This window comes from Lingula anatina, unplaced genomic scaffold (genome assembly GCF_051362555.1).
Source record: "Lingula anatina isolate TDL-2025a unplaced genomic scaffold, LinAna3.0 unanchor82, whole genome shotgun sequence".
In the NCBI taxonomy this organism is placed as follows: Eukaryota; Metazoa; Brachiopoda; class Lingulata; order Lingulida; family Lingulidae; genus Lingula; species Lingula anatina.
Window position 1 is genome coordinate 2,646,545 of NW_028257603.1, and position 13,741 is coordinate 2,660,285.

Genomic DNA, 13,741 nt, shown 5'->3' on the forward strand with positions numbered 1-13,741 from the left:
TTTTAGAATTTTCTTTTTTAAAAATAGATTTGTATAAAAAAGAAAATGAATGAAATAAAAATTTAAAAAATATTAATTTTTCTAAAAAAAATATTTTTTTAATGGTTAAAAATTTAAAAGTTGATAAATATAATAAAAATAAAAAATTAATAAAATTATGAGAAAAAGAAATTATTAATTTAAGTATAAAAAGTTAATTTATGGTGACCCGTAGGAGACTCGAACTCCTGAATGCTGGTGTGAAAAACCAGTGTGTTAACCACTTCACCAACGGGCCATTTAAAAATGGCGCCCAATACAAGATTCGAACTTGTGACCTTTTCCTTAACAGGGAACCGCTCTAACCACTGAGCTAATTGGGCATTTAAATAATATTATAATTGATAAATTGAAATAAATAAAAAATTATTAAAATAATTTAATTTAATATTATTTTATTTGATTATAATATTTAATATATAATTTATGGGGTTTAAAATATAATAATGAAATTTATAAATAATAATAAGCTATTTTGTTTGTATAAAAATGAATGTAAATGTAAAGATAATGAGTCAGTATTTAAGTTTCATCAATTTGGTGAATATATATTAAATAATAATGGAATTAAACATCTATTTATATATGGACCTGATGGTACTGGTAAGACAAGTTTAGTTGATCAATTAAAAAATGTTGATGGAAAATATTTTGAAAATAATAATAATGTTAAATTTTTTTATTTTGATAGAAAATTTGTAAATAATTTTATAATAAATGACAAAATTATAGAATATATAAGTAAAGAATTATTTTTAATAAATAAAAATTTTGATTTAAATTATTTTGAAAAAACAAAAGATTTTAAAAATTTAGATAGTATTGGACAAAAGAAAATGTTAGCATTATTTTCATTTTTTATTTCATTAAAAGAATATTTTTATAATGATAAAACAGATGTTAAATACATTATTGTTTTAGATGATGTAAGTGATTATTTAGATTATTTTGACAATTTTTTGATTGATTTTTTTATTTTTGAATTTATTAAAAAATTTGGATTAAATAAAAAAATACATTCAACATTAATGCTTTCACATAAAATATCATTTTTAAATTTTTTTATAAATGAAGATGGTAACAGAAATGATAGTCGATTATTTAGAATTTTTAATGATAGTAAAAGATTTTTAATTGAATTAAGAATTGAAGATTTAGTTCAAACTGATTATTTATTATTTTCAAAATTAGTTAATAATACTTTTTTTTCAGAAAATAAAATATCTAAATTTGAAAGAAATATTAATTATGTTTTATTTTGATCATTATCAAGAAAAGTTATTGAAAGTATTTTGACATCAATTATAAATATAAAAAATCAAAGTAGTATTAATGTACATAGAAGAGGTTCTTTTTCACAATTTTATAAATATATAGATTTTTTATATTTAAATGAATCAGATGAAAAAAAACAAAAATTAATTCATTTTTTAAAAGTTTGAAAATTTATTCAAAAAACAATTATTGAAGATAATGTTACAAAATGAGTATTTAAATTTAAAGATATAAAAAATATTTTAGAAATTTTTCAAGATTTTTTTTATAAATTAAAATTTTTAGATGAAGAACAAAATAATTTGTGAAATCAAAAAATTAAAAGTTTTGATTTATCAATTGAAGAATTTGAAATAACAGAAAATGAATTTAAGAGTTGATTAGAAAATAATTATCAAAATTTAAAAATGAATAGTGATAATGGTGTTTTACAAAATCTTGAATATGAAAAATATTTTTTAGTTAATTATTCATATACAATTTTAAAATTATTATTAAAAGAATATCCTCATGGTAATAATTTTTCAAAATTTCATCATTCAAATCATGAAGAAGAACACAAAGCTTTTATTTTAATAAGACATGCTGGAAATAATCTTTTTCCATATATTTTTAATTATAATAAAGAATTTTTTGATAATTTATTAAAAATAATAAGTAAATAATTTTTAATGAATTGATTTATAAATGAATTTAGAGTTCAATAAATTTAATAAAGAAATAAATGAAAAAGTAGATATTTTTGATGTTATCAAAGAATATTTAATATTAAATAAAAAAGGGAAAGATTTTATAGCACTTTGTCCATTTCATAAAGATAATAATCCTTCTTTAGTTGTATCAACTAAAAAACAAATTTTTAAGTGTTTTTCTTGCGGAACTGGTGGAACAGCAATAAAATTTGTTGTTTTATTTGAAAATGTTTCATTTTTAAATGCATATAAAATTATTGCAAAAAAATTTAATTTAAAAATTGATGAAGAATTCATTAATAAAAATAAAATTAATCAAGATCAAAATAAAAAATTAGAAATATTAGAAGAATTACAAAATTTTTATAGAATGAAAATTTTAAATCCAACAAAAGAATTAAATCAATTTTTAATTAAAAGAAAAATTAACATAGAAATTATAGAAAAATACAATTTAGGTTTTGCACCAAAAAATGGTTTAGAATCAATAAATTTTTTATTGAAAAAAGGTTTTAATGAAAAAGAATTATTAAAAACAGAATTATTTAATTTTAATTTTAAACATGAATTAATTGATTATTTTAAGGATCGTTTATTGTTTCCATTAACAAATTATGAAAATGTTTTGGTTGGTTTTTCAGGAAGAACAATTTATAATTTAAAAACAATTTCAAAATTTATAGTTTCACGTGATTCAGATGTTTTTAATAAAAAAGAAATTTTATTTAATTTAATAAATATAAGAAATAATTTTAAAAATGTTCAAACAATTTATTTAACTGAAGGTTTTTTAGATGCAATTAGATTAACAGAATTAGGTTATCCAACAGTTTCAACTTTAGGTGTTGAGTTATTTTCTGAACAAATTGGTTTAATAAAAGAATCATTTAAAAAAGTAATCATTGTTCCAGATGGTGATTTTGCAGGTAGAAAATCAACTATTAATAATTCTTTAAAGTTATATGATTTTAAAATTAAAACATTAATTTTTGATCATAAAACAAATTTAGATCCTGATAAATTATTTTTAAGTAACCCAAATATTTTAAAAGAAAAAGAAAATCAAATAATAGAACCAATTCAATTTTTGATAAATCAATATGAAAGTGGATTTTCTAAAGAAAAACAAGATGAATTTATTAAAATTTTAATAAAGTTTTTTTTGTATTTATCAGAAATAGAAAGAGAATATTGATTAAAAAAAGTAGAATTAAAATTTAATATTTCTTATAAATTGTTTAAAAAAGAATTAGAAAAATTAAATATTAAAATTAAAAAACAATCTGAATTAGTTAATAAAACACAAAATAATATATTAAATAATGAAGAAATTTTATTATCTTTTTTATTATTTTTTAAAGAAGTTAGAGAAAAATTTAATTATTTAAATTTTAGATTTAAAAGTAAAGAAAATGAAGAAATAAAAGATTTTATTTTTGATTTTTATCAAAATAATTTATTATTAGACAAAGAAAAAATATTAGAAAAAATAGAAAAATTAAAAATTAATAAAAATAAAATAAAAATTTTATTAGATAATTTTTTTATTAAAACAACATTAAATTTTGATAAATTAAAAAAATATCAAACTTTTAATGAATTGTTTAATAAGTGTAAAAATTTAGAAATTGATAATAAAATTAAAAAAATAAAGAAAATAATGAAAACATCAAATGATTCAAATTTATTTTTAAAATACAGAAAACTATTAAAAGATAAAAAAAATATAGTATTTTTTAAAATTTAATTAGATAAATATTTTAATTTATTATTTTTTTTAGTTTATCAAAAATAACAACCATTGCAAGACTGTCTAAACCACAGTATTTTTTTAAATTATTTGTTATTTTTTTTTCTCATTCTTCTTGTGAAATTAAATTATTTATATAATTATAATATTTTGATAATGCTTGATCACCACTTTGAATTTTTAGATTTTTATATGAAAAGGTAGGATCTAAACTAGGTAAAACATATTTAATTGATAATGAACCCATAAAATCTTTAAAATAAATATTAAAATTACTAAAAAAATCTTTTAAATCAACAATATTAAAAATTATTGTTTCTAATATATTTTTTTCTTTTTTTGTTAATAAATTTGCATCATTTTCAAGAATTTTTTTTATAATTTGTTTTTCAAATGGTATATGATATGCAACATATGTACCAAAATCATATTCTTTAATATATTTTATAAAATGTTTTATAAATTCTATTTTGGGATTTTTTTTAGAATTTATAATAAATTCTTTATGTATTATATTTTTTTTTGTTTTTAAATCATAGTTTTTATTTAAAAGAATATGTATTGAAAATTGAAATGGTATTTGTTGATAAACATTTGAATTTTCAAAAATAGGTATAGCAATTGGACATGTTTCAAAATCAAAAAAATAAATAGGATATTTATATTTTTTTAATTCATTTTTGGCTATTTCTATATTTTCAATTTCTGGTGCATTATTTTTTACAATATCAATTTGTCTTAAATGTTTTTGATTAATTATTTTTGAGTATTTTGTATAATTAAAGTTATTTAAATTAATATCTTTAAAATTATTTTCTGATAATATTTTCCCTTTATTTATTCTTTTCATTCTGTAAAGTTGTGTTATATTATGCATTGGTAATGGTTTTTTTATTAAATATGTACAAAAATTATTTTTTTCTTCTTGACAAAATGAATTATTTTCTATTTTTTCTTTAATATCTTCTCATGAATAATTTAATCATTTTTCAACATCAATAAGATCGCCTTGTATATTTTTATTAAGAAATTTATCAAAATTAAAAATATCATTTATTTTTATTAATTCATTTAAATTTAATTGTTTTTTATAAATATAATCAGAATTTAAATGTACTATATAACAATTTTTAATTTTAATATTTAATTTATTTAATAATCATTTTTGATATAAAAGATCATTTATTAAATCTTTTTTATCAGTTTTAATTCCGCTGTTACCTTTACCTTTTATTTCATAAATATCAAAAGAATTATCTTTATTACGTTTTAAAAGGTCACATTCAGTAATATAATTATTAAATTTAAATGTTGGATGATAAAAAACACTATATTTTTTATCATTTAATAATTTTTTTGTTTTTTTAATTGGAATTGAAAATCTATTTTTTATTATTTCAAAATTAAATGAAGAATATAAATTTGAAAAATGTTTTTTTACAGTTTTTTCAAAATTTATTCCATTAATTATTCTTATTTCAAGTTCTGAATTTACTTTTTGTTTTATTTTTGAATTATATTTAAAATTAGATTCAAATTTTTTTTGTTCTTCTTTATCTAAAAATAATATATTTTTTTTACATCATTTTTTTACTTCTTCATTTGATCGATTTCTCATCAATCACATTAATTTTGGACATTTTTTAAATGATTTAAAATCTGATTTACGTATATTGAAATTATTATTCATCACGTTTTTTAATTTCAGGTCTAAATATATCTTTTGTTTTTTGTTCTTTTTTATTTATATTTTTATGTCTTAATTCTTGTTCTTTTTTTCAATTTTTTATTTTTTCAAATTGTTCTTTTTTATATTTATTTCTTTCTTTTAAGTTTTTAATTTTAAAAGATCTTAAATAAATTTTTCATTTAGTATTTGGTGTTTTTTCTATTAATTCTAAATGTTTATCATAATCATCAAACTCTTTGTTTATAAATCATTTTACTTCATAATCTTTATTGGATTTTTTTTTATCTATATATGTTGCAACACCTTCAATTTCAAAAGCATATTTTTTTATAATTTTATTTTTTTTATTATTTTTTACTTCAACAAAAACATCAAACACATCTCTATATTTATATATTTTTCCATATCTTGATAAAACTTTTACAAAATGAACAGAAACATTTTTTAATTTTTTATTTTCTAATAAATATTTTTTTATTTCTTTTTTTACTTCAAGTTCACGTTTATTTTGTTCTTGTTTTTCTTTTTTCTTTTTTTTAAATCCACTATAAGCAATAAAAATAACAATTCCTATTATTATTATTAAAAATATTCAAGATGTACCAGAACCACCACTTAAAAAATCAAACATTATAATTTTATTTTAATTTAAAAAAAATAAAGATTAAATTTTTTTTAATTTAATGTTAATAATTATTTGTATTTTAAAAATAAATTCTTTTTTATTTTAAAAAAAATATAAAATTAATTAAATGAACAAATTCTATATATTATAAAAAATAAATATTAAAAATAAATATTTTTTATAAAGTTATTAATAAAGTTAAATATATTTATTAATTAAAAGGTAATAAATTTTAGAAAAATAATTATGAAAACAGTTCAAAATAAAAATATTGAAATTATTAAAAAAGAAATATTTAATTTATTTCAAAAAGTTTTAAAACAAAATCAATTACTTATTTTTGGTTTAGAAAAAAAAAGTATTAAAACTTTAAAAAATATATCAGAAAATGAAATAAAAATAAATAAAAAGTATTCTTCTTTATTTAGAAGAATAGTTTATGAGCTTGCATTATCCAATTCATATGGTGTAGATTTGAGGGCAATTATTTCAAGTTCATATATTAATTATGAGTTAGAACGTATTGCAGATTATACAAGTGAAATTTCTTGTTTTATATTAAAAAATATTAATTTTGTTCAAAATATTTCTAAAATATTGATAAATATATTAAAAGAAATAATTTTAGATTTTAAAAAAATAGAAGTATTAATAGTTTCATCAAAAACAAAAGATGTATTAGATTTTTTGAATTTGAGAAAAAAAATTAAATTAAATTCAGATATATTTAATGAAATTTTTGATAATTTGAAAAATGAAAAAGATGATATTATTTTTTCAAAATCAAATTTCTTTTTTCAATTAAGATCTATTTCAAGAATTTATGATCATTTAACAAATATTTGTGAATGGATTTTATTTGAAAAAAGTTTTGTAAAATTTAAAGAATATCAAGAAAATAATTAGATGATTAATTTATTAATAGTTGGTGATTTGTTTGGTAAAGTTGGTAGAGATGAATTAAAAAAAAACATACCAATATTAAAAAAAAATTTAAAATTAGATTTTATAATTGTTAATGGTGAAAATACAACACATGGAAAATCTTTGAGTTTAAAACATTATTTGGAGTTTAAAAATATAGGAATTGATGCAATAACAATGGGTAATCACACATTTGCATTAAAAGATATTTTCAATTACACAGATAAAATGAAAGATGTTATTAGACCATATAATTTTGGTATTGGAGTACCAGGTATTGGTACAAAAGTATTTTTTGTAAAAAATACAAAAATAAGAGTAACAAATTTATTAGGTAGAACATTTATGAGACAAAAAGTTTTAAATCCATTTTATTCTTTAGATGAAATATTAAAAAATGATGATTCTGATTTACATATTGTTGACTTTCATGCTGAAGCAACTGCTGAAAAAGCCGCATTAGCTTTTGATTTTGATGGAAAAATAACTGCTTTAGTTGGAACACATACACATGTTCAAACTAATGATTCAAAAATTTTACCAAATGGAACTTTCTTTATTACAGATATTGGAATGACAGGACCAAAAAATTCTATAATTGGTGTTAAACCAGAATCAATTATTTATAATGAAAGAACTAATCTACCTTCTAGAATGTTACCAGCTTTAGGTGAAGGACAATTTTGTGCTGTTTTTTTAAAAATAGATGAAAAATTAAAAAAAATAATTAAATATAAAACAATTTTTAATTAATAAATTAATGAATACTATAAGTTATATAATTTTATTTTTTATTTTTAGTTTTTTAACAATATTTTTTATTTATACAATATATAAAATAATAAAATTATTTTCTATTAATTGTAATCATATAAAAGTAAATACAAAACCAAAATTAAAATATAATCAAATAATTTTTAGAGATGGATATAAAACAAATTATTCTAAATGAATTGTATTAGGTTCAGATAATGTTTTTGTTTTATTTCATGGATTAAATTCAAGTTTAAATGACATAAAATTAATTCAAAAATATCTTGCAGATAAAAATGAAACAGTATATTCATTTGATCAAAGAAATTATGGTACAAACAAAACAACAAAATGTTATCATTTTGGTACTTTACGAGATGATTATTATGATTTTATTCAATTAATTTTAGAAAAACATCCAAATAAAAATATTATTTTATTTTGTCATTCTATGAGTGTATTGGTTATGTCATTGGTTTTAAAAAAATATAATAATTTAAATAAAAAAATTAAATTTATTTTTTTAAATTATCCAACAAAATATTTAATTAATTCTAAAATTGTAGATGATCCAAAAAAAAATTCAATAATTTTAAAGATTTTAGAAGGGATTTATTTTGATGCAAAAGTAATTTTAAGATATTTAGATTTTGAATTAAAAATAAAATTTTTAAGATCTAAAAATAATAAAAATTTAAATTTTTTTAGTGTTCGAAAAGTACCATTTTATTTATTTACAAATTTTATTTTTACTATGTTTTTTTTTAAAAAAACAATAAGTAATATAAAAGATTATAAAATTTGAATTTTTATTGGAACAAAAGATGAATATACTAATTGAAAAACAATTAAAAAGCATAAAATAAAATTTCAAAATTTAAAAAATATTAATTTTAAATTTATTAAAGATACAAAACATAATATTGTTTATAACAAACAAACTGTAAAAAAAGTTTTTGATATTATTTATAATGATGTTTTAAATTAAATTAATTTTTTATAAAAACCACATCTATTATTTATAAAATTAATCAAATTTTTTAAAAAAATTTCTAATTCTTTTTCTTGAAATTTTGAAATATTTATATTTTTATTTGTTTTTTTAATATTTTCTGTTAATGTTGGAATGTGAAATGTGTTTTTTTCTTTTCTTTTACAAAAAAAACACAAAATACCACCTTCATCTAAATTTATAAATCCTATTTCAATTTTATTTTTACAAATGTTACATTTTTCAAGATTAAAAGAGTAACCTATTTTTTTTAAAAATATTAATAAAATATTTATAATTTTTGATGTTTCTTCTTTTTTCTTTATGTTTTTTGATTTTAAATATATTTTGTAAATAGAATTTATTTTATTTATTTTCAAAACTTGTCTTATTCAAAAATTTAAACAAATAAATCAATTAGAATTATTTTTATTTTCTTCAATTATATTTCCAAATAATCAATTATTTATATTTTTAAAGTTTTTATAATAATTTATTTTTCATTCTTGACCTATTTTTATGTTTTTTGGATAATCTAATTTGTTGCAAAAAATTGTTTTTATTTTTGAATTTTTTTGTAAAAAATCTAAAAAAAAATTATTGTTATTTGTTTTTGTATTTCCTAAAAATATACCTATTAAAATATTTTCATTTTTCATAATTATTTTTATTTTTATTTTTTAACTTTTATTTTTATAATTTAATTTTTTTAAAATTTTTTTATTCAATTAAATATAATATTAATATGTTAAAAATTGGTATTATAGGTCTTCCTAATGTTGGAAAATCAACATTGTTTAATTTAATTACAAATTCAAAAGTTGAAGAGGCAAATTATTTATTTACAACAATTGAACCAAATATTGGAATTGTTGAGGTTCCAGATAAAAGAGTTGATAAATTAATTAAAATTTTTAAACCAAAAAAAGTCATAAAACCTTTATTAAAATTTTGAGATATTGCAGGTTTGGTAAAAGGTGCAAGTAAAGGTGTTGGTTTGGGTAATAAGTTCCTTTCACATATAAGGGAAACATCAGTTTTAGTACATGTTGTAAGATTGTTTGAAGATAAAAATATATTAAAAGATGATTTAATAAATCCATTAGAAGATTTAAAAACAATTAACTTAGAATTAATAATTTCTGATTTAGAAGTTTTAAACAAAAAAAATGATAAATTAAAAAAAACTATTAAAACTTTTTCTATTGAAGAACAAAATTTTAGAAAAAAATTATGCAAAAAAGCAATTAATTTGTTAAATGAAAGTAAAATGCTTTATACACAAAATTGATCAGAAAATGAAAATAAAATATTGAAAGAATGGTCACTTTTAACAAATAAAAAAACTTTAGTATTAATAAATGTTTCAGATGATTTTTATTTAAATTTAAAAAATTTAGAAAAAAAAACTGAAATAATTTCTTATTTAGAAAAAGAAAAAATTGAATATATGTTTATGCCAATTGTTTTTGAAAAATTATTATTAGATTTTTCAAAAAATGAAATTGAAGTTTATAGAAGAGAAAAGAATATTTCAAATAATACATTTGATATTTTTATTAGAAAAGTTTATAAAATGTTAAATTTATCAACATTTTTTACATGTGGAAAAGAAGAGATAAAGGGTTGAACATTTCAAAATGGAAAAACTGCTTATGAATGTGCTGGAATTATACATTCAGATTTTCAAAAAGGTTTTATAAGATGTTTAGTTATTGATTCTGAAGTTTTAATAAAATTAGGTTCTGAACAAAAAGTAAAAGAACATGGAAAAATTAGAAGTGAGGGAAAAAATTATATTGTTAAAGATGGAGATATTTGTCATTTTCTTTTTAATGTTTAGTTTTTTTTAAAATAAAATTATAAAATAAAGTTAAATAGATTATGAATAATATAAATAAAGAAATACCATTATTAATTACAAGAAAAATTTATGTTCTTCCTGGAACAAGTATTAGTCTTACTTTTAAAGAAGAATATTCATTAAATGTTTTTGATTATATTTTAAAACATAAATTAAAAAAACAAATTTTAATTGTTTCACAAAAAAAAATTAATCAAAAATTAAAAGATATATCAAATGTTTATAAAATTGGAGTTATTGCAAATTTTAAGATAATTTCTAGAAATAAAGAAAATAATTCTTTAATTGTTGAGTTTTTTTCAATTGAAAGAATTAAAATTATTGAAATTGAAGAAAAAGAAAAAATTTTATTAACACATAATTTTGAATTTTTAAAAGATAAAAAATTAACATTATTACAAAGAAAAAAAATTTCAGAAAGTTTTTTAAGTAAATTAAAAATAATAAATAAAGAACTTTATACAAAAGTTGAATTAAAAATTTTTAAAACATCTGAAATAAATGGATTTATATACATAATTTTAAACAGTTATCCAATTGAAAAAAGTTATATTAAGCAAAAATCACTTGAAACAAATAGTGTTATTGAAAGGTTTTCATTATTAGAAGATTTTGATAAATTTAAAAAATCTGATTTTTTAGATTTAATGAAAATTGTTGATATACAAATTGATGAAATTGTTAAAAATACACTTTCTGAACAACAAAGAATTTTTTTATTGAAAGAAAAATTAAAAATTATTAAAAAACAACTTGGTGAATATGATGGTAAAAAAAATACTGTAAGTTTATATTTAAAAAGATTATCAAATGAACCATTTCCAAAATATATAAAAGAAAGAATGGAAGAAGAAATTTCTAAATTACAAACTTTGCATCCATCTTCTGGTGAAGCTGGAGTTGTAAAAAATTATATTGATTGAGTAATGAGTTTGCCATGATATCAAGAATCAGAAGATAATAAAGATTTAAAAAAAGTAATCAAAATATTAGATTTAAATCATTATGGTTTAAAAAAACCAAAAGAAGTAATTATTGAACATTTAGCAACCAATATTTTTTCAAATAAAATTTTTGGACAAATAATTTGTTTAATTGGTCCGCCTGGAGTTGGTAAAACATCATTAGGTTTTTCAATTGCTGATGCATTAGGTAAGAGATTTGCAAGAATTTCATTAGGTGGTGTAAAAGATGAAGCAGAGATAAGAGGACATAGAAAAACATATCTTGGTTCTATGCCAGGTAAAATTATTAGAGCTATAAAGAAAACAGGTACAAAAAATCCATTAATTTTAATTGATGAAATTGATAAACTTTCAAGTGATTATAGAGGTGATCCAACAAGTGCTATGTTAGAAGTTTTAGATCCAGAACAAAATTCAACTTTTTCAGATCATTATATTGAAGAACCATTTGATTTATCGAAAGTTACATTTATTGCAACTGCAAATTATGAATATTCAATTCCAACAGTTTTAAGGGATAGAATGGAAATAATTTATCTTTCATCATATACTGAATTAGAAAAAATTGAAATTGCAAAAAGACATTTAATTCCAAAAATTTTTAAAGAATTAAATTTAGGATTAAATAAAATAGAGTTTGAAATTTCGGGAATTTTAGAAATTATTAAATACTACACACGTGAAGCGGGTGTTAGGGAATTAAAAAGAAAAATAAACAAAATTTGTAGAAAAATAATTGTTAAATTACTTTTTAAAAAAGTAAATGAAAAAATAGTTATTAATTCCAAAAATATAGAAAAATATTTAGGTAGAAAAATTTTTGAACATACTTTAAAAAATAAAAATGATGAAATTGGTGTTGTTACAGGATTAGCTTATACTGAATATGGTGGAGATATTTTACCAATAGAAACTACAAATTTTAGTGGTACAGGTAAATTAATACTTACTGGTAAATTGGGTGAAGTAATGAGAGAATCTGCTAATATTGCACTAGATTTTATTAAATCAAATTCAAAAAAATTTAAAATTAATAATAAAATTTTTAGTTTAAATGATATACATATTCATGTTCCAGAAGGTGCAGTTCCAAAAGATGGACCATCTGCTGGGATAACATTAACAACAGCATTAATTTCATTATTTAAAAATAAAAAAATTTCAAATAACATTGCAATGACTGGAGAAATAACTTTAACAGGTAAAATTTTACCAATTGGTGGTTTGAAAGAGAAAGCAATTTCTGCAGTAAGAAGTGAAATACAAACAATAATAATACCTAAAGAAAATAAAAAAGATGTTAAAAAAATTCCTAAAGAAGTTTTGGATAAATTAGAAATTATTTTTGTTTCAGATTATTTTGAAGTTTTTGAATATTTTTTTAAATAAAAATTATTTTATATAAAAATCCAAAAAAAATGCTCCTAAAATTGAATCTGCTTCATCATCATTTATATTTTTTAGATTAAATTTTTTTTCTACTCAAATTATTGTTGATTTTTTTTTAATATTTCTTATAGGAATTTTTTTTAATTTTGTAGCATCTCTTCAAATTGTTCATTCATTTAATAGAAAAAATGAACTATTTTTAAAATAAATAATTAATATTGAAATCATAAAAGAAATTGACATTATAGTTTTACAATTTTTACCAAATGGTTCATAACTTCCAACTTTTTTAAAAATATTTATATTTGGAAATTTATTTTTTAAATAATTGTTAAATAAAATTATTTTTTCTTTATTTGATTTTTTTGCTTTTTCACCAAGATCAAATTTTTCTGTTAATATCAATTTTTGATTTTCAAAAATTGAAAATGCCCCTTTTATTCCTAAATCAAAAAAAATTATCATATAAAATATTAAATAATTTTAATTTAAATTTTTTGATATTTTATTTTTTTAAAAAAATAAAATTTATATAAATTTTTAAAAATTTTTAAAAATGTATAATTTAATTAGTAATTATTGTAAATAAAAAAATGAAAGATTTAAAAATGACAAATTTAAAAATGACAAATTTAAAATATATTTTAGATGAATCAGTTGATAAAAAAGAATATATTTTTTTTGCAATGGCTTATAAACCAGTTAAAAAAACTGCAACAAATGGACAATCATATATTAATTTGTATTTAAGAGATAATAAAAATTCAATTAATGCAAAAAAATG

General features: G+C 17.3%; 2 non-coding genes across 2 annotated transcripts; both read right to left on the minus strand.

The window, feature by feature from the left end:
- Nucleotides 1-204: 204 nt before the first annotated feature.
- On the minus strand, nucleotides 205-277 carry Trnae-uuc (transfer RNA glutamic acid (anticodon UUC)). Its single transcript has one exon. It is a non-coding gene; the product is annotated as a tRNA-Glu (tRNA).
- A 12-nt stretch (nucleotides 278-289) lies between these two features.
- On the minus strand, nucleotides 290-362 carry Trnan-guu (transfer RNA asparagine (anticodon GUU)). Its single transcript has one exon. It is a non-coding gene; the product is annotated as a tRNA-Asn (tRNA).
- Between the last annotated feature and the right edge of the window lie 13,379 nt (nucleotides 363-13,741).